Source organism: Manacus vitellinus, unplaced genomic scaffold, assembly GCF_001715985.3.
Source record: "Manacus vitellinus isolate BGI_N305 unplaced genomic scaffold, ASM171598v3 scaffold_88_pilon, whole genome shotgun sequence".
Classification (NCBI taxonomy): Eukaryota; Metazoa; Chordata; class Aves; order Passeriformes; family Pipridae; genus Manacus; species Manacus vitellinus.
The window spans coordinates 489,263-515,540 of NW_021940861.1; the positions used below are offsets into that span (position 1 = coordinate 489,263).

The window sequence follows — 26,278 nt, forward strand, 5'->3', positions numbered from 1 at the left end:
AGGTAAAGCAGTGAGCATTCTTCTGCCCTTTCAGGAGCTGGTGTGACAGTTATATAAGGTGTGCTACACTTTTAGCACATGCGCTGAATAATATCGGAAACAAACTATACTTCTGTAAAATTAGATCCCGAAAGCATCTGAACAACATCAGCTGAAACAGCAGCGGCAGCAGCAGAGCAGTAAAACCACCTGACCTGTCTGACCACCTCTTCGAATTACTGCCTCACAGCTGCCCTTAGGCTCTTCAGAGTCTCCCAAAATACACTCTGATAGAACAAATCCTTGTAGGAACACTCCTCAGAAAGGAACCACCATGGGGCTTCATCCATAAGGGATTTAAACTTACAATTTACTTATAGTGTTGACTTGCTGTTTATGTTTGAAATGTTTGTTATTTATCTTAATTGCAAGAGAAGTAATGAATTCAAAGTGATTTATAGATAGACTATTAAAAGTCCTGTTACACCAATAGATCAGTTGTGCTCGGCAATGGGAAATCCCCGGTCAGGAGATGTTTTACGCATTAAATATATTACACAAATCTACATATACAAAATCTTAAGCAAATTAAATTCTGAAAAAAGTACAAACTCCACTTTAACAACCCAAAAAAGGAAACTGAAAGCTATTTCATGAGTTTCATGTGGCAATATAAGAAAAACACCAGGTTTCACATAAACAGACATGAGGTTGACAACATGTGATTTTCCATTTGTTCTGACTCTAGTGCTATTGAAACAGTGCTTTTAAGCTTGTCCAGATAAAAGGAAGCACATCGTGCATAGTCCTTCTCATAGCACATATGTGAAATGCATATCACTCTCAACTATAAAAAAAATTGGAAAAAAAACTTTACCAAGCCTTAACTAAATGTACTAAATAAACCCCCTATCTTTGCAACCTGGTTGGCAAGTCTGCTCCCCCCCAAAGAGCAGTCATTATATACTGGCCTCAGGAAGGCATCAAAAGACTATGCCATTTTGCAAGGGGGGAAAAAAAGGAAACTTGATAGTTGTGTCCATTTTTTTTTCAGAAGGAAAACAGTGCTCTGCATTTTTTAAAATTTCTCTTTAACATGTCCTGTCACAAGTTTTGATTCTCTTTGAATCATATCAAAGGTTGCCAGACACCAAACCCACTGAACTCAATGAAAACTTTTCCACTGGCTCTAGTGGTAACTGGCTCTAGCTCCTTTTTAAGCTAGACAGTTTGTTCGTGAACTAGACAGTTTGTTTTGATGGATAAATTGCTGACTTAAAGTCCAAGTAATAACAGGAAAATGAAGCAGCTGAGAAACTACGGAACTCTAAAACACATGCTGTTAAAAATACTTAATCTTTAATTTGCAACTTTCAGTTTAGGAATACTCATCTCCTAAATGCTTACTGCTTGCTGTCTCAGCCTTCACTTTCATGCAACAGAAGTTTGTTTCAGAAGACCCTTGAAAAGAATTCAAACCAGTCATAAATGGTGACTGGGTAAAGAGCATGTAAAGAACATAAGGCAAGTGGGCTACCAGTGAAGAATCTTTTTAAATAACCATATTACCTTATTGCAATAAGTACCTTGAAAGCATGGCTTGAAAGCAATAAACTTAACCATGTCACCTCAAGTTATTGCAACTGAAATCCTATTTCTACAGGAACATCTCCCATTGGGCAGGGGAGAAACGACATTTTTATCAAGTACAGGTTTTTCTTTTAATTCTCTCCATTTTTGGAGCTATCGGAGTTTGGGATTCTTCCTTGGGACCTATCTAAACAAGAGAAACTGGCAGCTCCCTGCTTTAGCTAAATACTTGAGCTCTCCTCCCTGTCCTGTTGACTGCTCTAATCATTTAGATGCTACGAGGTGTTGAAACATCTGTTTAATTTCTAATGTGTTTGTAAAAGGATAAAATTCAATTTCTTGACTGTTGTCTTTCTGCTGTGCTACTTGTGACTTACATCTCAGTGGTATGATTGACACCATAGTGTCTCATCAAATGATGTAATATAACACATTGCCCTAAGTAGGCCATTGCTGATCTTCGAGCTAGGAAACCACCCTAGCCACAGGGTGTTCTACACTGAAATCAGGACTATGGAAAAGTGATCCGTAATCAAACTACGAGAATACCCCATGAAGTCACTCACGTGCACACAGATAACACTGCATGGCTGCTTCCTCCTTGCAGAGGGGCTGCAACATGTGGCACTGCTTGTTACCTCAATTAACTCACAGTAAAACTAAAAAGATCTGTTCAACACTTGCCTGGTGTCTTTACAGTTTCTCCATATTGTTTAAAGAACCAACCCACCAAAACCCCTACTATCTTCTACACCAACAACAGTGGATGTCTAATGTGTATGTGTAATGCTGCCTCATTACTACAGGATCTCTCTTGCCTCAGGGATTCTTGTCCCCATCCCAAGTGGCTCAGATGGAGTGAAGTAAGCAATCACATAATTGGAAACGTGGCACTTGTGTTTTGTGTTTGATTTTTCAGTCACAGTAACTCACATTTTGTATACACCTAATTTCCACTGCTACTACTTTGACTCCAAGCAATTCCTTTAATCACAACAGGACACTTGTTTAAGTTATCTCAAGTTTTGGTTTATACAGAATCATAGAATTACTTAGGTTGAAGAAGACCTCTAAGATTGAGTCCAACTGTTAAATTAACATTGCCAAGTGCACCACTAAACCACATCCCTAAACTCAACATCTACATGTCTTTTAAATACCTCCAGGGATGAGAGACAGATGTAGCAAGAATACATTTTAAAAACTCTCAGATTGAGAATCTCTAATTCTACCTCAGTTAAGGAACTAGCAAAGAGCTTCTGGAAGCTTTTTTATAATCTCTGAAATACTTCCACCTCACATAAGAAGATAACCTTGAAGTGGAACCTTGGTGTCATACATGCTCAGCCGTGTCGCTTACGCCTGCTTTGTCAGGTGCCTACAGCAATGCTCCCACATACATCACTGCTGCATGGCAAAACACCAACAAAATAACTTTACAGCATCTGAATATTAGAAGGTTCTGATGGGCAGCTTTTACAAACTGAGCTGAGACACCTGAAGGAGTTGTTGTGTTGTTTTTTTTTTTAAACTCTGTATTTTTCTACTTTCTACAGGCAAACACATGTACACATGAGAAAAACACTATCCTTTTCTACAGTTCCTTTCTTGTTTCTTAGGATGGGCATCAGCATAAAAAAAAAACCAAAAAGCTGAATGAAAACACAGATGTAGGACACCCTAAACTGCAGAGGATGTGCTACTGCTGACACATCAGTTGTTTTCAAAAGAATATTTGGCATCAGTGTTACTGAACTGGGAGCTGCCAGTGGTTCAATAGCTGGTGCCAATACCATCAGCACCAGTCCCTATGAGCACAGCCACATGTGATACTTGACAAACTGGCCTACACAAACTATGCATTAGAGAGGAACTCCAGATCTAGGGATCACAGGGTGAATTCCTACTCTTGCAAGAAGCTTTTTACCCCCCAACATCTATGACAGGCATGGCATTCTCTCACCAGCCTCAAAAAGATTGAAATAAATGCTGTTCTGGACATATACTTGTACCCTATGCTACTGGAGACTAAGTGACAATTGAGAGAGGTCTGGCCCTCACTCCAGACGCCACTTATCAGTAGCAAGAAACACAGAGTGTCTATGAAGCACAAGGAACTAAGATTTTTAAGTGAAAGGGAGGAATGGTTATTCTTCTGAATTCAGCAAGTCAATAAATTCCAGAGATCAATAACTGCATAATAAGGTGTAAAGTCCGAGGGGGGGGGGAATCTAAGTGAAGTTACAGGAAGCCTACAAGCAGCCTACATCTGCCACTGTGCAGATCACACAGGAGTGAGATAACAAACGCTTGTGAATTAAAAGAGCTCTTCACAAGGGCTCATGTTGAGGGGAATGAGGGGGTCTTTTGGCTTTTCGGATGATTTGAGCAAGTGTCATTATCTCATTAAGCACATAATTTCCTCATGCTTCCTGTCGGGGGGGGGGGCTTGAAGCACAAACACTTTCCACCACCCTCCCGAACACTTGGTACAGGTGTTGGCTCGCCTTTGGTACAAGACTGGACAGCAGCAAGACTCAAATAGAAACACATAGATTTTAATTGTTTTGTTTTTTGGTTTTTTTTAAATGTCACATGTGTACTGTGTTCATAAAAGAAAAGCAGTTTTAAGAATTTCACCCTGCTTTTTTTTTCTTATCTACGGTTGCTCCCTCTTCTCTTACTTTTAACACATCTGTACTTTGGATCTATATATGCAGTCAAAACGCTTAGTGCTTATTTTCCCTTCCTTGTAGAAACAGTAGCTATGTGCATTTTAGATTACACACCATACATTCATGAGAAAGGCAAGTACAACCCACTGGAAAAAAATGGATGAAGGCGAATTTTCTGTTCAGTACTCTATTGTCCTTCATCCTGCTTGACTCAGTTTTGATTACTAGTTCTAAAAAAAAAGTCACCCCACTTCAACCAGTCTGAAAATTGAGACATGGAGAGACAGAGCCAGAAAGAAATCAACTTCCCACAAATAAGCTGCACAAAAGACCTTCAGTCTAGATTTTTAAGCTTGCTCTACTTCTATACCTACTGCTTAGCAACATTTTTACCGCCAGCACTCTGAGACAGCTGGGCTAAGCAAGATAAATGGATCTTCCATTTAGATAACAAAGATATTTCCTTTCATACAAATAGTCATATTTGAAATAATATACTACTATAATCATTTCAGAATAAAACCAAAAAGCACACCAAAACACCACATTTTCCTGACCTACTCAACATAGCCCTCAAAATACATGCAACATGCTTGCAAACATCATCCATACACCACCGCCAACTCCAAGCAACAAACCAGGTTATCATCACTTGCATTTACCAAGAAGCCAACTTCTTTGACACTCATGGTGAAAAAATAAATATTTGTTTAATATTACAGCAGGGAAACCTGACTGATAGATGGGAAGCAATAGAACACACTGTTGATGCTACACCATTCTACTGAAAAGAGACTCAGAGACTTAACCTGGGGACTCCCTTATCCACCCAAACAAGTGAGAAGGTCTTTCCATTTCAAAGTACTTTTTCACTGCAGATCCACAGCATATAGTTCTGTGGCAACCAGAATGAAGGTTTATTTAATCCACTTCAAACATATACTATAATACATTACACTTTTAGTTTCCTCTTGCCTGGGACACTAGGCAACAAGGAAAACTGTCAATGGACTTTTAAAAGATGATTCTCCCTCTACTACTTCCATGTCAAAGCAACTGAAAATTCTGAAGTACTTTTATATTAATCTATTATTATTTCATGTCAGCAGCAATTACTCACATTTAAGTCAAGATCTGTACGGGCTGAACAGAACAGAAGGTGGTCCACATACAAAGGCCAGCAGAGGGAAATATCTAAACATAGGAAAATAATAAAAATAATAAATCCTTATTACAAGATAAAAAAAACCAGAAAATGGATTTCACACTTTCAGTAGAGTCATTTCCTGTAAAACTTCCCCAAACACATGAAAATCTAGGTGAGAAGATATTTATAAATGCTAGCATTTGTGTACATGGAAAGGGTCTGAAATAGAAAGTTCTGTAATACTGATTTTCTAATAGGAAAGAGACAAAAACACCACAGTACATTTATCTCTACTATCCTTAAAGTAAAAAAAAAAAAAAAAAAGTTGGAGATGTTTAAAAACAAACAACTAACAAAAGAACCAACCAACAGTAGCCTTCCAAACAATTTAACACATCTCCCTGCTAGAAAACTAATCTATAAGTAGCATTCACTGGTGATGCGTTTGCACAGAATTAAGCAAATTCACAAACTCTTGTTCAGCATCTATTAATATGAAAGATAGCCATAAGTAAGTCTGAATACAGTTATCTTTTTCATGGACAAAGACTAATGAAACAGAACATCTTGAGTAATTAATCCCACCTCCCCACACAGTAAAAAAGCCAACACTGCATCCTCACTGGTAACAGTGGCATCACCAATCATTACATATAGTCATACTCATACAAAGCCTATACAAAGCACCTGCTGTTCTGACACAAACAAATTAAATTACAACTTCTACGCAAGGAAGCTAAAATAAACACATCAGTGTCAATTCCAAGCTGTTTCACGGGCATCTAAAAATATGATTCAAATCATCACTATCAAGAGATGACAGCTTTGCTTAATCACTGTAACCTAAACCATGACAATAAATTATTGCCAAGCACTGCCTTACTGTGAAATCCAGGGGTGGCTCCGAACCCTGAGGTAAAATGATACGACAACCGTGCAGAGCCACTGCAGCAGAGGGCTGAGCACATCAGGGCAGTCAGTGAACAGACTGGAAACCCACACCACAAGGAGAAAAGCTACAAGAATCACCTCTGGCTTTAGGCAACTGCTCTAGAAACCCTGCAAATGCCAGCAGTAGAACATGGGGTGAGAGCCCTTCAGGCAGATACAGAGTGTGCTACCCAGAACATACTTTGCTCACTGGGACTACTATCTCGACTGGGACGCACGTGTTTTTCCCTGAAAGGACCCAGGCTGGAGATCCTCTCATTTGCCCATCATTAGCACATAGGCATAAGTATGTGAGAGAGAGGGATGAGAAGATCTGCTGAACACTGTGCCAGGTCCTTTACTCTCCCCTGCCTGCTCAAGCTATCCAATTCTCTTTTGAGCCCCAAGAAGAGGCTCTGCAGACCTCCTTTGCTCCTTCCTGTAATCCAGTGCTGAAGACAATTGAGAACGAAGAAAAAGCTCATCCTACTCATCATATTTGTTGCTATCCCCTTGTCTAGTCTCATCCCAGAAACTAAACTAATGCTTAACACTGATTAGGCTCTGCCTAGAGACAAGACCCTATGATCTGAGACCACCTTGTGACAGTCCAAGAAACGAACTACTGAGACAAAAAGCATTTCCCTTTTCTTTCCTTAGTGCTTCACGTGCAGTTCCTGAAGTCCCTCTGAAAACTGCCAGATAGTCTTCATATTCACCAGTACTTGCCTTTCTGTGCCATCCGTGCCTCTCCGAAGTCCTCACAAATAAACTAGCTACCATCTCAGGAAACTATATACTGTTTTTCGAACTTTAATAAATAGAAGTAAATCAAGTGTTTAAAGCAGCCCCCAAGAGCCCTCATTTCACCACTAGGCACAATTATTTCTGCTGAAGAGCAAATGAGAAACAAAGCATATACTTAATTTCAACATAGTTTACTGGAAGGAGGTGTCACATTTTAAGAACAGGATCCACTCATGACTGAAGACTGAGCTGCTGCAAGTTCAGCCATAAGCATTAAGCAGATTTGGAAATTCCCTGGCAAAGCTATTTAAGGAACAGACATTTCCTGTAGTTTTCAGAAATATTTTATATTCCCCCCTCCCCACCCCCCATTTTTAGCCTTAGTGGTAAGGAGGGTAAGGGAGAGAGAGGATACCATATTACCATTAAGTGAAATATGAATGAGCCACCCAAGTTTAAAGTGGAAACTTCAGCTATTTGTGCTTGGGGGAAACTTTTTAAAAAAGTCTTTCATCATTAAGAGGCCAGGACTTTTCTGCTAACTTTAGAAAAAGAAATATTCATCCTTTCAATTAGGGTGAATTACAAAAGGATATGAACTCACCTTTACACTTTTGGCAAATAAGAAGTCCTCCGGGCCTTATTGAAATACCTTTTTCCATTTTCCAGAATTAGAAATGGCAGCCTTTTTTCTCCTCCATTGCTCAGGGCCTTCCCTAAACTGCAGCTAAACAAACCCAACCAGTCGGGTCACACGGAGCATTCCTCCCACAGCTACAGAGCGGGTGCATCAGGCAAGCTGGAAGCCAGGGAGAGACTGAACAGTCAAGCATGACAGCATCCTTCTAAGGATCTCAGTACCTGTCTACCTCTTCTTTCCTAAAAGTTTAACGCTGTCTTTTCCTAAAAATCTAATCTCGTCTGAAGTATCTAGCATAAAATTGATGAAGTTTACAAACAGTTAGAACATTATTTCATTTATATATGTAATCCAAGTCTGAAGAGACTCAATCCAAAGCCACAGCACGTAACAAATTATGAATTCACAAACCAAAGTGAAGGACAGTTGCTTATCCTCACAAAACACACCATATGTGGCACTTTGGTCCTGTACGTCAAATGGTAAAGATTCATCATGTAATTGTGACCAATTGGCAAGTCCACACCTGCCACTCTAACAGAAACTATACTGTAACTTTCAAAGACACAAAGTAAAACAGAAAGGGAAAACCTTAAAGTGTTGAACTAATTCATAAATCCTCAACCTGTTAAAATTCCAGTCTATCTTTACTCTTCGTATAACAAGGGTGCTTTACAGCAGCACCTTTCATGACACCAAGGTTCCCATCTACTACACAATCTGCACATTCTGAATCAACTCTGTTTTGCAGCTCTGCAGACCAATACAAACAGTGACTTTTGTATTTTACACGGTCATTTTTGCTGAGAAACAGATTAAAAGGAGGAGTGCTCTGAAGAGTAGCCGCTAAATAAACATCAAGCACAGCTGTTATAACAGTCCATGCTACTTCTTTGAAAGGCTTACCATGAAAGAAATGAGACCTCAGAGCCTTCAGATAATGTTTAGCCTTTAAGTATAAGGCCTTTTGCCTAATGAGAGATTTTAAGAGGGAGACATTCAAATAATATGGCCCTGCAAATAACGAGACAAAAATTAAATAAAAGCAACTCTGATCTGCTTCATAGTCACTGTATGATGAAAACAGAAGGTGGATCTGAAGCCTTCGAACAAGGACCAGAATGGATTAAAAGCAGAGGATAATGACGGTAATTTTATCAGAGAAGTAAATCAGAATAGCTTCTGGGCAAGGCAGGGATGAATTTCTCGTAGCAGACTTTTTATTGACTCTTCTCTTAAATTAAACTGAATGACTAAAGTGAGAAAATCTCCTTTAAGAACAGAGATTTTGTAAACTGTTCCATGGTACAGTATGACAGGGGTTAAAATATTCTGGTCTTTCACCCATTTGAGGAAATGACACCAGTTCTCCCGGAAGGCAACATGCACATTCAACCCCTTCACATCAGGGCATGAGAAAGTTTGGAAGGAATCTTTTTTTTTTTTCAAACTGTCAACATTAATACTTTGTTTCTTCCTGCTTGTGTTTGAAAATACAGTGCTGCACTGCGCTGCATGCATGTCCTGTCAGTTGTACAGATAAACATCTAGAAGTCAAGAAAACCCCCCTAATAAGTGTTAATTAAATCTGTTGTCAAACTCATTTTAAAGGCCCCCTGCACACTCTATAAACAATATTAATATTGTCACCAGTTTACAGTGATAAAAGCATGCAGAAGCATCTTCAGAAGGAATGCTGGGGCAAATAAAACATTGACATTACACGTATGTAAGCCCAGTCCTACTCAGTAAGGCAATTAATTTTAATTGGGTTTTTCCTTAAATGACATCTACATGGCAAGGAAACAGAATAGATGTTGGAAAACAGCGAGTCCACAAACACGATACAGCCCAACTGTTTTGAAGTGGGAGTAGAGAAGGAAACACGGAGGCATATCCTGTGCAGCAATGGCTCCCAATTAACATGGTGGAATAAATCAAGTTTGTGTTCTCAGAAATTAAACAGTTGCAGTAATCCTGCTAAGAAGTCTGCCATTCTGGGCTGTTCAGAGTAAGGGCTGTGATATAAAGTGCTGTTCAGGCTGTGATATAAAGTGCGTGCTGAACTGCAGATGCAGTACAGAAAACAAATTAACAAACTCCTAGACCCAGACGATTGGGACTGAAAACTCTAACTGGGGTGGAAGACTACCGACAGCTCAAAGTCTGGGAACACAACATATTTTCATACCTAATTTGTACCCACAAAGGTAATTACGATGGCCTGCTTGTTAAAATTGCTTTTAAATATTAATTTAGTTGACAAGATAGTACCAACAGGGCTTCAGTTGGGAACAAAAGCAAAAGTCATGGTATTCACTGAGCTATGATCCAGGTAACATGCTCTGGTATGTCTTTTTCAATGGATCTCAAGTGTTTCTGTGAGTTTGAATCACGTTATGCAAGACCTACAGCAGTGCAAAAGCCACATTTCTAACACAGTAACCACATGGCTGAAAAGAGAAGCTACGTATATCTTCACAATGGAAGGAAGAGAGCATAGGATGACTTATGTTCCCCACCACTATAAACATTATCATTGAAGTAGAATTATAGAATCACAGAATAGCTTGAGTTGGAAAGGACACCTTCCACTACACCAGGCTGCTCCAAGCCCCGTCCAACCTGGCCTTACACACTCGGGGCATCCACAGCTTCTCTGGGCAACCTGTTCCAGTGTCTCACCACTCTCACGGTAAAGAATTTCTTCCTAATAGCTAATCTCACCCTGCTCTCTTTCAGAATGAAGCCATTCCCCCTTGTACTATCATTACATGCCCTTGTAAAACGTCTCTTGCCAGCTCTCTTGTAGGTTCCCTTCAGGTACACCTTCCTCAAATAGGGGAAGAAGAGTGACATAGCCACAAAATACATCAAACCCCCTGAAGAACAACTGACAAAATGTGACCACTATTTTACCTAGTGTATAAGAATTAAAAGGGAGCAGGATTTTTAAAAATTTTTGAAGGGAAAAAATGTGCAATACCAAACCAAGGGAATAAATTAGGGTGTTATTATCTGATAGGCAACTTAGGCAAAGACCAGGGTTAACAAGAAATGTTCTGTAGCAACCTCTCTGGGCTTCTACCGGAATTTTGAATAGCAAAGAGAAACAAAACATAGTCCCTTAAAATATATTGGTACTATCCCATTAGATGTGTGTTTACATGTACACACAGCTCTGTACAAATCTATAAACAAGATCTTATATTTCTCCAGAATTTGTAGAAGTGTTTTGTTTGAAACAGTCCTTCAAAAAGCAACCAGAAAGGCACTGACTGTTGCCAAAGTAATCCCAAGCTAGAAGAGTTCAATATATTTCTGCAATAACTGAAGTAATACATCAACAGAATGGATCAACTTCAGGGCACGCAGAGCCAACTAAAATACTTGGAAAGTAGTATATCATCAGCAAACTGCAAGATCCTTGTATTTCTTAAGTATTCAGCAATGGAAGAAGCATCAGTCAATGATCATAGATGCATCAATAAATAATACTGATAAGTTTAATAATAACTTATTCATTCTATGTAAATTCCTGCTGATACCACTGGCATGTGTTCTAATAATTTTCAGACAGACTTCCAGTCTCCATGTGAGTAGCCAATAGGTACAAGTTAGGTTTTGGTACACAATCCTGAGGTTCTTACCTCAAAAACTGATCCTGAAGGATAAAGGCATATGATGGGTGGTCCTTAATCACTTCCTTTATGTGAAAACTGAGGTCAGAGTGGAAAAAGAGCCAAGGAAGGAAGTCTGTAGCACCACTCAAACACACACGCACCTTCCAGAACAATTTCTTTAACAGTTCAGAGGGTTAACTTGAAGTTTAAATTAAGTAGTCAAAGGTTGGGATAGAAATAAACAGCTTGCACAAGCAAGATACTGGGCTATTAGGTTTCTATAAGTGACTTCAAAATTAGGTCAGTCTAATTTGTGGCTGATACTTTGTTCTTTCACTATTATGAACTCACAATGATGTCAGTCTCATGTTCAAACATGCCACATTCAGCAGCGTACAGGCTTCCTGAGAGACTCTCTCAGCCTTCGTTTGTGCAAAAGGCTTCTGCCAGATTCTTAGCTCATACTTCACTGACTCAGGCATGCTACTCCAGTTTCAAGGGAGTTACACTGGCTTCCTGTCAAATACTGCACAGTTTGGGGTTTTTTTTCCCCCTCCCTTTAATTTTTTTAATTTCCTAAACTTTATGGACTACAAGTTTAAGAACATGCGTCCATATTCAGGATACCATTTTAGGCCTCACCTTCCACACAACATCCAGAAGATCACTAAAAAGAAGACCATCACTAAAAGCTGTGGGAAACAGGTGTTTAACTAATTCAACCCCCCTTTCAATAATTAAAGAGGGGCCCACAATAAAGCCAGAGAAGGGCTTTTTACAAGGGCATGTGGTGATAGGACAAGGGAGAATGGCTTCAAACTGACAGCAGATTTAGATTAGATACTGGGAAGAAATTCTTTACTGTGAGAGTGGTGAGGCCCTGGCACAGGTTGCTGTGGATGCCCCATCCCTGGAAGTGTTCAAGGCGTGGTTGGATGGGGCTTTGGGCAATTCTGTCTAGTGAAAGTGTCCCTGCACACAACAGCATGTTTGGAACTAGATGATCTTTAGGGTCCCTTCCATCCCAAACCATTCTATGGTATTTCCCCATCTTTATATGGCCTAAAGAAATCCTAGATGTCCCTGTATTCTACACAAATGCAGCTAACTCTAGAGAATGAAAAGCTCCTGCTGAATTGGGACTTCATACAGAAATGCTTCTTATGCAGCCATCACATAAAAATAAAGTATGCTCACATACAGAAGCTAATCTGTCTATGTAATTTTTGACATTCAAGGAAGGTATCTTTTCATTATTATTTCTGACAAAAAACTTGCCACACCGTTTTTAAGCATGTTAGCAAAGTTGACAGCTTGTGAAGCACAAGGATATTGTAAGTTTGTCTAGGCACAAATTTTCAAATGAGCCTTGGACAGAGCAGTAAGCTTTTGCAAGCATCTTTAACTAGACCCAAGTGAAGCAGCTGTTTGAACTACCACTATTGCTTCTTTTGTTTCAGTGGTAAAATTAAACTGAAGAGATAATGGAAAGGTTTTAAAAGCAGTTATTTGTCCCTTCCACTTCTCACCTGCCAGCAGGAGACTCACTCTGAGGTGTGACCCTATATCTCCCCTACTGTTTTTCTCCTCATCTTCAGATAGGTGCAATCAGTCTTTTGTGTGAATTTCCTCTGACCGCGAGGTCACAAAAAAATCTTAGGTGGAAGTAAAGGAAAGCCCTGTAAAAATACAGTGGTAGGTAAAAAAAAAAAAAAGAGGTCACTGTTCGAAAATGGCCACCTGTAAGTTTTGTCTTAGCAATCCCAATTTGCACCATTTAACTCCTGTTTATGTCTGTTGCTAAATATTTATACTAAACATTTGTGTGCATCTTAACCGCAGCCAATCTATGTTTCCCACTGCAGCAGCCACTCAAACTCTACCTCATAAACACTCAGCTGGAGCAGAAGCAAAAGAGGAAAAAAGAGTTACGCTGCTAAAGCATTTCTCTTGGGGCTACAGTACCAGAGATATAGCCCAGGCTCTCCCACCCTCACATTCATGAGGTCGTGTTTCCCAACTCATACAGATATTTTTATTTGCTTTTTGTATGTTGATTTTAAACTATCCTGTCAGTATGTTAAAAGCTGTATTATATATCCATGGAACAATGCTATTGCATGAATCCTTAACACGGTTAGGAAAGCATCCCACAAAGTATCAGGAGAAGGTACATTCTCCCACAGTCACTTCCTTACCACAATAAATTGCAGCTACTCCATGAACGAAAACACACAGATGTGGTTCACAAGAACAGCATATCCAACAGATCCCCACTATTACTGCTGTATCTGGAACTGCCCAAGGGCACAGGAAAGGCAGGTCTTGCACAGAGAGGTGATATCTTTTATGAGACTGGTTAATATGAAGCGATAAGAAGAGGGAGGACACAAACTCCAGAACGCACAAACCCTTCCTCACATACAGAGATGTGAAACAGAATCAAACCCTGACACAGAAACAAAAGCCAAGGCTTCCAAAACATCTCCACATCCAGCCTGTCCCTCTTCCCAAACAGGAAAAGAAGTCCAAAGCACATCCCGAAGTATGTCATAAATTACCCAATGAATCATATTTCTTATGGAAACTGTCTAGCTGAAGTCACACCACTGAAAGTATGTGATAGAAGAAAGAAACCTAAAAGATACACTCAAAGAAAGAACACTCCCTCCATCCAAATTCTTGGAGTTGACACCAAAACAAGAAAATCCTGTAGTCATCACAAAGTTACCGGATTTTTGGTAGATTTTTCCCACAAACAAACTTTTCTCTGGATTATAAAGTTGTTTATTATTATTAACTCAAACTTGACATAGCTTTATATTCACTGCTTTTGTTTCAAGATTTAAGTGATGTCTGTGTTCCTGAAACCTTGCCTGTCTTCTCCAAATTAGTCATTTTATAAAGAAAAAAATTCCTTTCCTTACAAACCTTTCTTACAAGCCTGCCTGAGAAAAGTTTGTATTTTCTGAAAAAAAGAAACAAACAAAAGTCCACCCGAACAAAAACTCCATAAAAACACCATAGAAATAATACAATTTCCTTTAAGGTATTTTCCAGGTTACTGAAAAACTTAGACCATTTCCAGCTACAACTAAAAATGTACTGCATTACTCAGAATTCTAGAACTAGACGTTTCATTCTACAATGCAACGAGGAGGCAATAATTTAGGTCTTAAAAGTAAAACTAATTTTCTCTTCCTTCAGTTCCAAGTTGACTTAGGTATTGGTGACAAAAACAGCAGGTGAGATTAAGTGCATTTGACAAGTGAGATTAGACACACTTACCTTTACAAAATCATGACAGTGATAGTTGTAGTTGATGTGTTTGTTACCTGGGGTAATTTTGTTTGTTTTTTTAACTTTATTTGAATTGCAAAGAAGTGTTAGCTAGTTTGTTTGCCTCCTAGAATGTTGTATGCAGTGAGGTTCTCCACAGGAACACCGAGTGGCATGAAAAGACTAACTCTGATGGTCTGAACAACAAGGAGCCAATTTCTACCAATGAATGTCAAAAACATTTCATATGTGCAGATTTAAGCAAGAAATCTTTTCCAGAAAAGACTTCATTCCTGACTGCAATTATCCCCTCTGACAGGATTACAGCACAGGTCAAAATGTGCAGGAAAAGAGTCGAGTGCAACCACAGAAGCAGAGGTCACCAGGAAAGAGGGGAAGGAGAAGTGCTCCTCCCACCCTCCTTAGGCTTCTTCCTTTGCAGCCACACCACCAGGCTCAAATTAGAGCAGTAATGCCTAGGGCAAGTGCTTCCAAAAATCAACTAATCCATTACCTGGGAGATGGGAAAAAAATCAAGGACAAATCCAAATAATTATTTAGAGCATCTAAATTCTAATTTAGCTTACACTACAACGGAATAGGCAAAATAAATAAAATCTATTACTTAGATCTAGAAGAAAATGTATCTAGTCTATCTGTAGTCACAATGCCCATCCAGGACTAAAATATTCTTCCTTTGTTCTCACCATCAGCTTAAAGTACAGTTTTGCCAAGGTTCAGCTTTCTGGTACTCTATTGAAAGCATAACCACATAAGATCTTATTGAGAGCCAGCTTTAGGTTTGGCAGGGAGACCACCACCTGGCATCAAAGGTATGCCTATTGGTATGCCTAAGGCCATATGCATGAATTTTAGCAAAAAAGCAAGAGGTTGCAGGGGGGTTTTTTTTGGGTTGGGGTTTTTTTTGTGTTTTGTTTGTTTGTTTGTTTTTTTTGTTGTTGGGGGTTTTTTTTGGCTTCAGTGCAGGGACAGTGTGCAGGGGAGATGTTTAAATCTAAGAGTCCTGAGCTACCTCAACCAAACCACCAGTCTTGTGCTCAAAGTAGCCTTCACATGAAGGAGGGTTTATTTGTGCAGGCTCACCTCGTGGCACAGCTACAGAGCTTTTCACATCCAGCCTAAATGCTTCCAGTACGTGGACTAGACTGAGCATCTCCAGCTACACTGTCTCCCTGACTGCCACATCCAGAAGGAGTTGTTCTGCAATTGCTCCTGTGTGCCACTACAGTACCAAACACTGGAGAAAGCAGAGGTCTCTAAGCTTGTGTTATTACTCATGCTAAGACACATAAAGAGTGTAAGGAATGGAAAATAATCTTGCCACCAGCACAAATAGGTTGCTGCAAACAGTAGCAGCAGTCTGTATACAGAATTGAGCAAGAAGTATGAAGGAGAGGGAAAAATAGTGCTCCAAAAAGATGAACCCAGCCACCAGATATGAATCCCCCGTGTTCCTCAGGAGCTGATACACCTTTGGCTTTAAACAAAGTATGAGCTGCTTGGATTGGAAAGGGGAAGTTGGCCACAAAGAATTCCTACTCCACGGGTGCCCAATAAGATGGTGCTTGATGCCTGGCCACAAAGATCCAAAGCCCTGCAGCACAGTTTGAAGTACAATGTTGCCCCTTATGCTAGACTGCCATAGTTTTTTGGTGTGTTTAAGGTAAAACTCTAGTTAATAATTCTTTTCAGCACAGGTCTGCAGAGTCAAGTATGAGAAAGCAACAGCGTGATGATTGCTCACACCATCTCAGCACAGAGTCCTTATTCTTACACAGCACAATAGAGACTTTCATTACATAAGCACCTTCCTCGGGGCAGTACTCACTCAATCAAGGAGTAATTATTTAACCACAATCCCATCTCCTTTGCCTTCCCGTTAAAGAAAGTTTTATGCAAAAAGGTAAGAGCTTGGCTAGGAGTCCTTGGCCCAAACATCCTCTTACCAGTGCTGTACTGCTTGCCAAGTCCTCACTGTTTGCACTTCAGATGTTTGCAGCAGACAGACTGTGCCAAATCCAAAGAACTTTGTCATTAAAAGAAAAAACTAACAGTAGGAAGTGCACTCCACGCTTTGCTAATCTTGTCAAACTACTGTACAGACAATCACAATTAATAAAAGTATTCTTAGGAAGCTTAATGACAACTTTGGAGCCATGGTTACTCTGCTTCAGGTAGACTGGAATGAGGAAAGCAGCAGGGAAGAAAATGTCTCTTGCTGTACCTTTAGCCCCTCACAAAGACAAAAAGGACTCCCAAGGGAAACTGCCCCACTCCATATAGCAATTTAGGTGGTACAGATCTACCCAGGAACATCAGATTCTCTTTCTGCCTACCTATGGAAACACCTTTACAAGCAGCACCTGAGCTTCTAACCACAGAAAAGCATGATCCCTTTCTGCATTAGCTACTTAAAAGCATTTCAGGTGTTTCATCCAAAAGGAATGAACAGACAAAGCTCACCAGCTCCAAGAACATCTGAAAAAACACTCACCCTGTCACCACTCAACAAAGATAGAGATGTGCAATAAAATGGCCCTCTCCACTACACTTGGCACCTACTGCTGCATATAACAACTATGACTTAGAGCAGTGGTTCCCAGACAGGCTGCTGAAGAGACTAGGCAAGTGTCTTTTAAGATGCGTGGTTTGAGAAAGCCACAGTCACATCCAGAATTCTCTCTGGTGAACAACTGACATCAAATAAATGATTTACTGAGTTAGAATTTACATTTCTTTTTAGGGATAAGTGATCACAGAGGACCAGACTAAGAATTTAAATATGGATACCTTCTTTTAGTATTTTGGATCCTCCTGAGGCCTTTCACAGACTGTCTATCCATTCAGCAAGGCTAAAGGCAATTCCCATGGTACTCCACCCAACCCTTGCTCTTTTCAGACATTCAAATGCATCCTGGTTTATCCATGAGAAAGCTTTTCTAAAGAGCAAGTCTGAACCCAGCAATTAGATTACCAGTAGTTTCAAACACAGACAAATTTTCAAAATCCATGTCAAGACTACTGATGCTCCATGCAGGAATGGTGATGCACCCACCATGGCAGAAGCCTTCAGAACTTCACACAGAGAACTGCCAATGTGGAGCCTGGGGTAACACTGCCATCAGGTTTGCTGAGATAGGCATCTTCTGAGTGTTTCACAACAATTAAGAAAACCTTAAATAAATATGAAGGAGAAGAACAACTCTGTGCCACCTTTTGTGATTCACAGGTTTCAACTAAACCATAAAGAACAAGAGATTAAGCCTTCTGTAAAGTCTGGTACCTTATTTATATTATCATGATCAACTGTGATTTAATTTTAATTTTTGAAGCCACAAGAGTTACTTAATCTGTTATAAAACTATAAACATAGCTAAATTGTTTGAGGTTGACATCCTCACCAAGAAATAGATTTGTAGCATCATATACAAACAGTTCAGTGAACACATAGCATCACATATAATTGGCCTTTTAAAGACACAGTCAGATCTGAAAGTGCAATCAGAAAACCTGCCAACTTGTTGTAGCTTTGAGTTTTCTCATGCTGAAAGCGAATCTCAATTCAACACACACTATGTGTATTATTTCACTAAGAACACAGTAGCAACAGTGGTTGAAGGGATGTGTCCTGACAGAGCAGAAACAAGTTTACATGAGGTGTTTTGGGCACTGTCGGGAACCTCGTGTAAACCCAACACTTTGACATCTCATCTTAGGCTGCTGTCTCAAAATGTAACACTGTTAAAACCTCCATAGCAAACCATATCATATATTATACTACTGCTCATAATACAGTCTCAAGAGAAAAAGCAGAAAAATAGGAATTTACACCAGAAGCTACAGAAAAAAGGTGGGTTTATTTGTTAAAGACCTATTTTGAAGATGTCATATTGTGTGGGTCAACAAAAATAAATTGTTGCTTTTAACAGAAGTAACTGAAAAGACAGGCAACTTAAGATGTTGTTACACATTCTGGATTCTAACCACCACACGTTGCAATAAAAAACAGTGACAGAAAGAAAACGTGATTAACTCATGGTCAATCTAGAAAAACGTTGCACTAGCTAATGGTTTCACCAATAAATCAAGCCATTGCATGTTTAAATTATTTCTAGTATCCTCCTGAAGGAATTCAACTATCTGCTACAACTGAGGGGCTCCCCCTTTTTTCACCTTTTTCTCTTACGCCATCTTACATGATGGATTTCACCACACACTTCTACATCAAAGTTGTATCCAGCTCATTTTTCCACTTGGTACGAAGACACTTTAAACCACAGATATGGATGAAAACCACTCACCTAGGCACTCAATCTCTTTTTCTCTAGTACAGTAGCATTTCTTTTGGCCTTAACTGCGCTGCTCACACCTCCATAGAACACTGCAGCAAATGTAATTTTCCAGACCCATTCCTTTGTCCAGATGCATCTCCATTTTCTTCTTAAGCCATGTAACACAACATGAGACCGTCACCTCTCTCACACTCCCTCCAAACACTGCCTCAAAACCACTACTTTGCTAAAATGTGTACAAGGACTCCGGCATCAGTACTAAGACTATTTATGTCAACCAGAATTGCCTAAGTGAACACTGCTCCTCTCTGCCTCTGGGACCACCAAACACAGCAGAACCCATGGTCTGTGACTGGCCTCCTGAGTTCTGTAATAGGTATCTTTATTACTGCATGGAAGGGATATTCTAAAAAAAGTGTACATTAAGTAAAAATAAGCTGTCTTTGGTTTTGGATGCCAAAGCAAACAAGATTAGTACTCCAAAAAGAAAATAACCAAGTTATTTACCACCTTGGAGTTTTACCAAGTATTTGACACAACTAAGCTAAAGCTAAGGATTTTAGGATATTTTCATTACAACTTGTTTTTGAATAACTGGGGCTCAAGACAGCACTGTTTTTGCAGAAAAAAAGCAGCAACCTCCAATACCTTTCCTCTACTTCTGGAGTAACACTTCTTAATCCCTCCATTTCACAACAGTGATAATAACAAAATGAAGAAACGAGTATTTTGATAACAAGTTCTCTGTGATTAGCATTTCATAACAATTTTTATGCCTGCAGAGATGCCGTGTCATTCCGAACAGAGTGTATCTCAAAATGGAAACCTATCAAGAAGGACTTCAGAGAATTATGCTCCCTAAGTGAAAGGAACAGAGTTGATACAGAAGCAGAGAGTACACTATACTGCAGTCCACCTTTCTTACTTCAGTTGGTAAAATGGCACCGGTATTACATTTGAAGTCAACTAAACCAGGAACCATAAGCTGCCATGAAGGTTGATGAAGAAGAGTCTTCTCCTTGGGGAAAATAAGAACAAACAAATCCTGAAATAAGTCTGTCAAGAGGAGAGGATGAACAACAGGAAGGAGGAAGAAATCACTACAAATCTGGCATCTTGAATTCAGAAAAACATCACAGCTTTTGCAATTCTCACAAACTAAACAAGGAATCACACAGTTACTGTGAAAAAGGGGGAAGAGTCAGCCAACTCTGTTTAGAGAAGGAAGTAAGAGGAATACCATGCCAGATACAAAAGAATTTAATTTGATGGAGAATCTACCTTTCAGTTTAGCCTTTGAACCATACAGGACATGCCAAGGGACATTTTTTTGTTGCATATTTGTTCTTTACCTGGCAATAAGAAAATAAGCTTTTCCCCTGCTCCTCATTAGAATGATCTTACACTACGTCAGAAAGCCTGTTTACTGATTGCATTAGTTCACTGCTAAATGACAGTGCCCATAACACAACCAAAGTTCACTGCACTCATGAAAGAACTCCTACCAAAACTCATACCATGCTGCCATGTTTCAGAAATGGTGATTAAGACACTGCTGGTCCAAAAGATCTTCAATGCAAGAAGAGAAAGGAAATGAAAAGCTGCATATTTAGCTCCCAGCTGAGTCTGGAAGTTGCAGAAGGTATGCATACCACTTCACAAGGAAAGGGAACAGGAAGCCATGAAAGAAAAGAGTCATTATGTTGAAATGGTAACATTTTCTTGAGGTTACACAGGCCAAATGAGCATATCCCAGAAAAATGTGAATCAAAGCCTGGGTAAAGAAACAGAAAGCAGTATAAGTGACAGCAGATGGGGGGGAAAAAAGAAAAAAAAGAGATAAAGACTTTAGAAGAGTAAAGAGTATCAGATCAGAAAACACAAAAAATAAGAAAAATCCCAAGAGCTGGTGCATAAAAATTGAGGGGTGCAATTAAATTTAATACCAGCAACGATAATAATAACTGAAAAAAGCAAAAACAGGCTTCTTTGCAAGAGCCTCTCCTACACAGAATGCTGGCAAAAGATAAGTTCAAGATGGACTAAGTCAGGACTGACATATCAGAGGAAGAGTAAAAAAAACCCTGATAAACTAACAGTAAGCCACCATGTTCTCAACATTTAAGAGGGAATTAAAGAATTTAAGGGCTGAGCAGAAAACAGAAATATGTAATGCTCATTAAAGCAAGCTATTCCAGCACAGGTACCAAGCGTTTGTAAAAAATTCTATACACAACAGGAAAAAAGACAGACAGACAGAAAGACTGCTGAACTTCAGTACCATAACAAGTTACTTAAAAGTAGCCACACAGACCTTATGACAGGCATAAAGGAGCATATGGCAAGAAATGAAGTAGGACACAGAACCATGCTTCTCCATCTGACCAAAACTCACCATCAAATTTGACCATGTGTCTTTGAGCATGTCAACTCAACTGTTTGAAGGAACTTTATGTAGACTCACTAGACTTTGTAGCCTATAACAAGAAGCTCCAAAGAATCTAAATTTTAAGATAAACATAATATATACAACCACATGCATGCACCCATTCCCCACCACTGAGGAGATGGAAAAAAACAACCTCAGAGGAGGTAGTAGAGACAAAGTGATATCTCTTTTGATAGAAACAACATTGGATAAAGTCATTGGGAATTAATACCTCCGCACCTGGCTTTGCACCTGGCTGAAAGGCAGAGCTGTGTTGACATACAGGCTATTTCAGTTGACTTATTTGCGCAAACTCACATGCAAACTTGTCATAAGTCAGTAAAATGCGGTCTCCATGGTCTGGGGGATAAAAAAAGCCTCCCCTACCTGAATGACAAAAGCCTTCAGCTGACAAAATGTCACCAGTAACAAGACTATTACCAACATGCTGTAGGGATGGCAGTTTCATCAGCAGGATGCTCTGGATTCCTATCTGCCCTACACACATGACCTTCTGTAGTATCACCTCTTCCAATGTAGAGGCCATTGCATTACAGCAGTGCAAGCTGCCAAACAGCACCAGGAACTCCTGCAGAGCTCCAGCTGAACCTGCAGAACCCTTTTACTCAAGGCAAGACCCCAGGAAGATGGTCCTGGTATCAGTATACTAAAAGTAAATGTAAAGAACACTCAAAAACCCTAAAGGATTGAAAGTATATAAAAATACAGCATCAGAATTAAAAAGAAAAGAGATACCACTACTTGAAAAGGAACGAGAATACTACATGGAACTGTAGGTTTAGTCAACACTTCCCCCAAAGCAGTGGGCAGAGATGACATAAGCAATTAACAAGCGAGGAAAACGACAACTCTGAACACATTAAAGTCAATATGAGGAGAAAAGGAAAAAAAAAATCAGGGTAAGAAATTAATAGATATTACTAGCTACCCATTCTCAAAGCAGAAAAGAGATTTTTCATTTTACCAAGTAAGTATGATAAAAAAGAATTGCTTTCAAGCTTTTAGTAGAAAGCTATGCTGTTTTCATTTCGCTCTCCTTTAAAAGACCAAGTAATTAATATGGTCGTGATTTCTGATCAGATAGATACACCATAACCTACCAAATGCACAAAATTTATCTACTACTTCGGATAGCTATTACTACTAAAACTATATAATAACTGCTCTGTGAAGACCATGTATCCACATTCTCTTGTTCATTATACCTAGAAAGAGCCCACGAACCCTTATTTGCAAGGCCATTTTGCTTCACTAGCTAATTAATCGCTTTTCTTATCATATAAATCATCAAAAAAAAAAAGTCACATTGCATGAAAGCTTTTTAAGATATAAGCTGCTCTGGACAGAGTATATGTGTATATATACATATGTGTATGTTCATGTATGAATAGATACACAGTTTGTATATCAGTATATATATATAAAACCACACATACATATATGCATATGTCCTGGCCTTATTTTAAAGAAAAAGCATCCAGATAGAACCCAAGTTCTAAACTGGTCAAGTGGCAGACAAGTATGTGTTTACAATGGAGCACAAAGCCCTTGGAATCCTGGGAAGCCAAGCCAAGCTAACTTGCATGTACAGTGGCAAAAAGGAATCAGCTCAATAGCTTGAGCTTGGTAAATCCATGTATGTAACAAATACACTTCTTGCTGCCTCTGCAGAAGACAAGGTTGAGGGGGTACCTTCCATGGCAGCCTAAAACAAGTTAAGTCAGGGCTATCAGAGAGCAGCCGAGTCCCTTATGCCAGCTCACATGTTAATTCAGTGAGCTGACTCAAAGAGCTATGTCAGTCACAAACCAACTGCACAAACAAGTAGAATAAACAAATGCATCAATAAACCACATCCAAACAATTTTCAGCCATTTCTGTTTCCCAGCTCTGGCTCACTGTGGGATCCTGACAGCCATTAAAAGAGCAAGTTTGAAAAGACGGGGCTGGGAAGACAAGAAAAGAATCACAGTACCTGCAAGCATTTGATCTTACCTGCCACAGAAAGGCACACAGGGTTGCACTACCCTGAGAAAGCTCCACCAGTGTCAGTGGATCCACACTAATGTTCCACACTTTCACTTCTACTGTGACTGAACCTACTTGTTTTGGACAAGCAGTTGGGCAGAACACGGAAGAAAGGAAAGGTTAGTCTACAGAGTATTTCCCTTCCAAGCTTTGTCTCTATGTTAAAAAGGCAGGTAATTTAAGGTCTGGCATGGAGTGAACAACAACCTAGAGTCTGTGGAGCAAACAGTGCGATGGATTTCTCGTCTGCTTCAAACAAAACACAGACATGAAACAGAACCTGTGAGTTCATTTCACTGAGGTGGCCTCAAGTGAAGTACGAACAGGCACAAAAACTACCCTAAGCAGCAGGCTTAGGGCAGCAGCTAGAGGCAGCACCTAGAGGCAGAGGGACTGTGTCAAACAGCCAGACTTGGTAACTTTTTCTACATACACAGCTGGAAAGAGACACTTGTCAGTAGTCTTTAGACTACTGTTCTGCTTTCTGTATTTAGGTTAAAGTTCCTTGGGGCACTGACTAGTTGTACTTGCAAAGTACTTACACCAGTGGCAGCATATAAGATAACTTCAAAATGTCATAAGAGAAACAGCAAGGGCCTAGGGAAGCTGGTACATATGCACCTCACACATACACACACACATATGCACCTACAACGTAGTTAAAGGACATCAGCCTCTTGAACTGAACATATCCTAGAAGCAAACACAAAATTTGCCAATTTTTTTTTAATATAAGTTTCTCTTCCATCTAGAATAATTCCATATATGCCAGATTTTAAAAGAGCCAACAATTACTAACAGCATGAAAAAATAGCAACTCATGATAGAAGCCTATCCTTCTGTTGTTAGAGAAGCTGAAAGATGTGGTTCTATGTTGGCAGTTTAATTACTTTATCTTCATCTTATCCCAAAGCAGCTGACCTACTTAACACCAATCCCACTTCACCTCAAAAAAAAAAAGTAATTCTGTTTTCTATCAAGACTTCTCCAGCTGTGCTTTCACGTATAACAATTGCAGTTTGAAAGGTAGAGACCTTTCAAGGAGGAAGTTGGACTTGTATATTCTCAATTTGCTAACATAAATGGAAAAACCAAGTAAATAAGTAATAAATAGCTAAGTAAGCATAATGTCCAACTGTACAGAAAAGCAGTACCACAAGTTGGGCTAAATACTAAGCACTGAATAGAAATGCCATACTTTGCTAGATGGAACAATAAGATTTTTGTAAGTTTACTTTATAATTTATAATTAAGCAAAGATATATAAAAATGCTACTACCGGATATCTGCTCCAGTATCAGGTAGGTTCCAGGTCAGGGAAAGCATAATAAGTGATGTCTTTTTTTTCCTTAGGACCTCTAACATCTACATTATGCTCAAAGGTTTGTTTTCTTTTTTTTTCCCCTTTTAAACTAAAATTGAACTGGAGACAATGCATGTCAATACTACAGGGGGGAGGGTCTATTACATATATATATATATTTATGCTGAGCATGCACACACACAAAAAATTATATGCTCGACATCCCTCCCATGTTAATCCATGACATAAATTCTTGTCTTTGAAATATTCAAACACTTAAATCATCAACACAGTCTTAATTTTTTTTAAATTATTCATCATGCTATGAAAGTCATTTTTCTGTCAAAGTATACAGACTCCTCAAGGGAAAGGGGGGAAGTAAAAAAAAAGAAAAAAAAAGAGGAAAACTCACCATCAAAGGGTTTGGCAGCCTTTAAAAATTCCCAAAACAAACAATGCATCTTTCTAAGCTAGCATCTGCCAACAGTGTCACTGTATTCAGCTTTTTCCTGTGCCTGCCACTAAGCAGCACATTTGAACGGAAAGTCCCAAAACCTTCTGAAAGGACAAGACCTGAATCTTTACTCTGAAGCAGTCTCCTCCTACCCTCCCACCTTCCCTACTGCATTACCTCCTTATTGGTGACCTAAACAGTAGAAAAAGTCAGTGACTGAAAAGAACATTATGCCTATTTTAATGCAAAATCTTCAAAATTCTCACCACAGCTCAATTAGAAAGACTGGATGATCATTAGTTGAGCTCTCAATATCCTGTAACTAAAGGAAAAAGATTTAGTGTTAAACAGTAGCTGTATTTTCACTTAGCTATGCAGACACTTCACAGCCACTGTACCATACTGGCTTATGTCTGGCTTGAATAAAAATAGTCAATGTGCTTGCTTGTTACACCATTAAATAAAGGGCACAAAGGAATTGCCAGGACTGTTTTTGCCCATGAAAGGCAATGGTCATTAATAGCTTGTATTTGCAGAAGGCTGTCAGAGGAACAGCATGCCTGTGCTTCCTCCACAGCTTTCTATAGGTTTAACCATATATGAGACAGCAGGGGAAAAGACACTATACGTTTCCTCATTTCACAACAGGTCACATCTGCTGGAGCATTGGCAAGTCATGCAAGCCTCAGATGAAGAAAAATATTCCAGTCCTGTAAATCTGAAGGGGAAGAAAGATGTGTGTCTGTTCATGAAAATAGTATCTTGGGAAAATGTGCAATGACAGTTAGCAGTATTTCACCACTTTGCTTTTGCTGTCCTTGGAGTCCAGTATTTTGGAGATCTGAACTTGTAATAGTGTTCTTTTTCATCCATATCTTGCTTGAAGGAGTTAATTTCTTTCAGTAATATTTTGAGAGGAAACAGGTAACAGATGGACTACTCATACAATCATGTCTGGGCTGGATAAACAGATTTTTCAAGCATCTTCAAATAGGTCCACCTGGAAATCACAGTAGGCAGGCAAAGTGAGCCACACTGAGGAAACAGGCTTTGTCAACTGGATGGTAACCAAACATGGATCATCTATCTAACAAGCAGAATGGAGGACTGAGAAGCTGACA

General features: G+C 39.4%; 1 protein-coding gene across 2 annotated transcripts in view; it reads right to left on the minus strand.

The window, feature by feature from the left end:
• Positions 1-26,278, minus strand: part of DUSP16 (dual specificity phosphatase 16) — a 61,368-nt gene that overhangs the window by 29,338 nt on the left and 5,752 nt on the right. The window contains exon 1 of one of the 2 annotated variants that reach the window (XM_018085811.2): positions 5,365-5,439. The exons of the other annotated variant lie outside the window; for it this stretch is intronic. The gene's annotated coding sequence lies outside the window, so the exon portion shown is untranslated. Of the gene's footprint in view, positions 1-5,364; positions 5,440-26,278 lie in introns of those variants that run through there. 2 annotated transcript variants of the gene reach the window in all.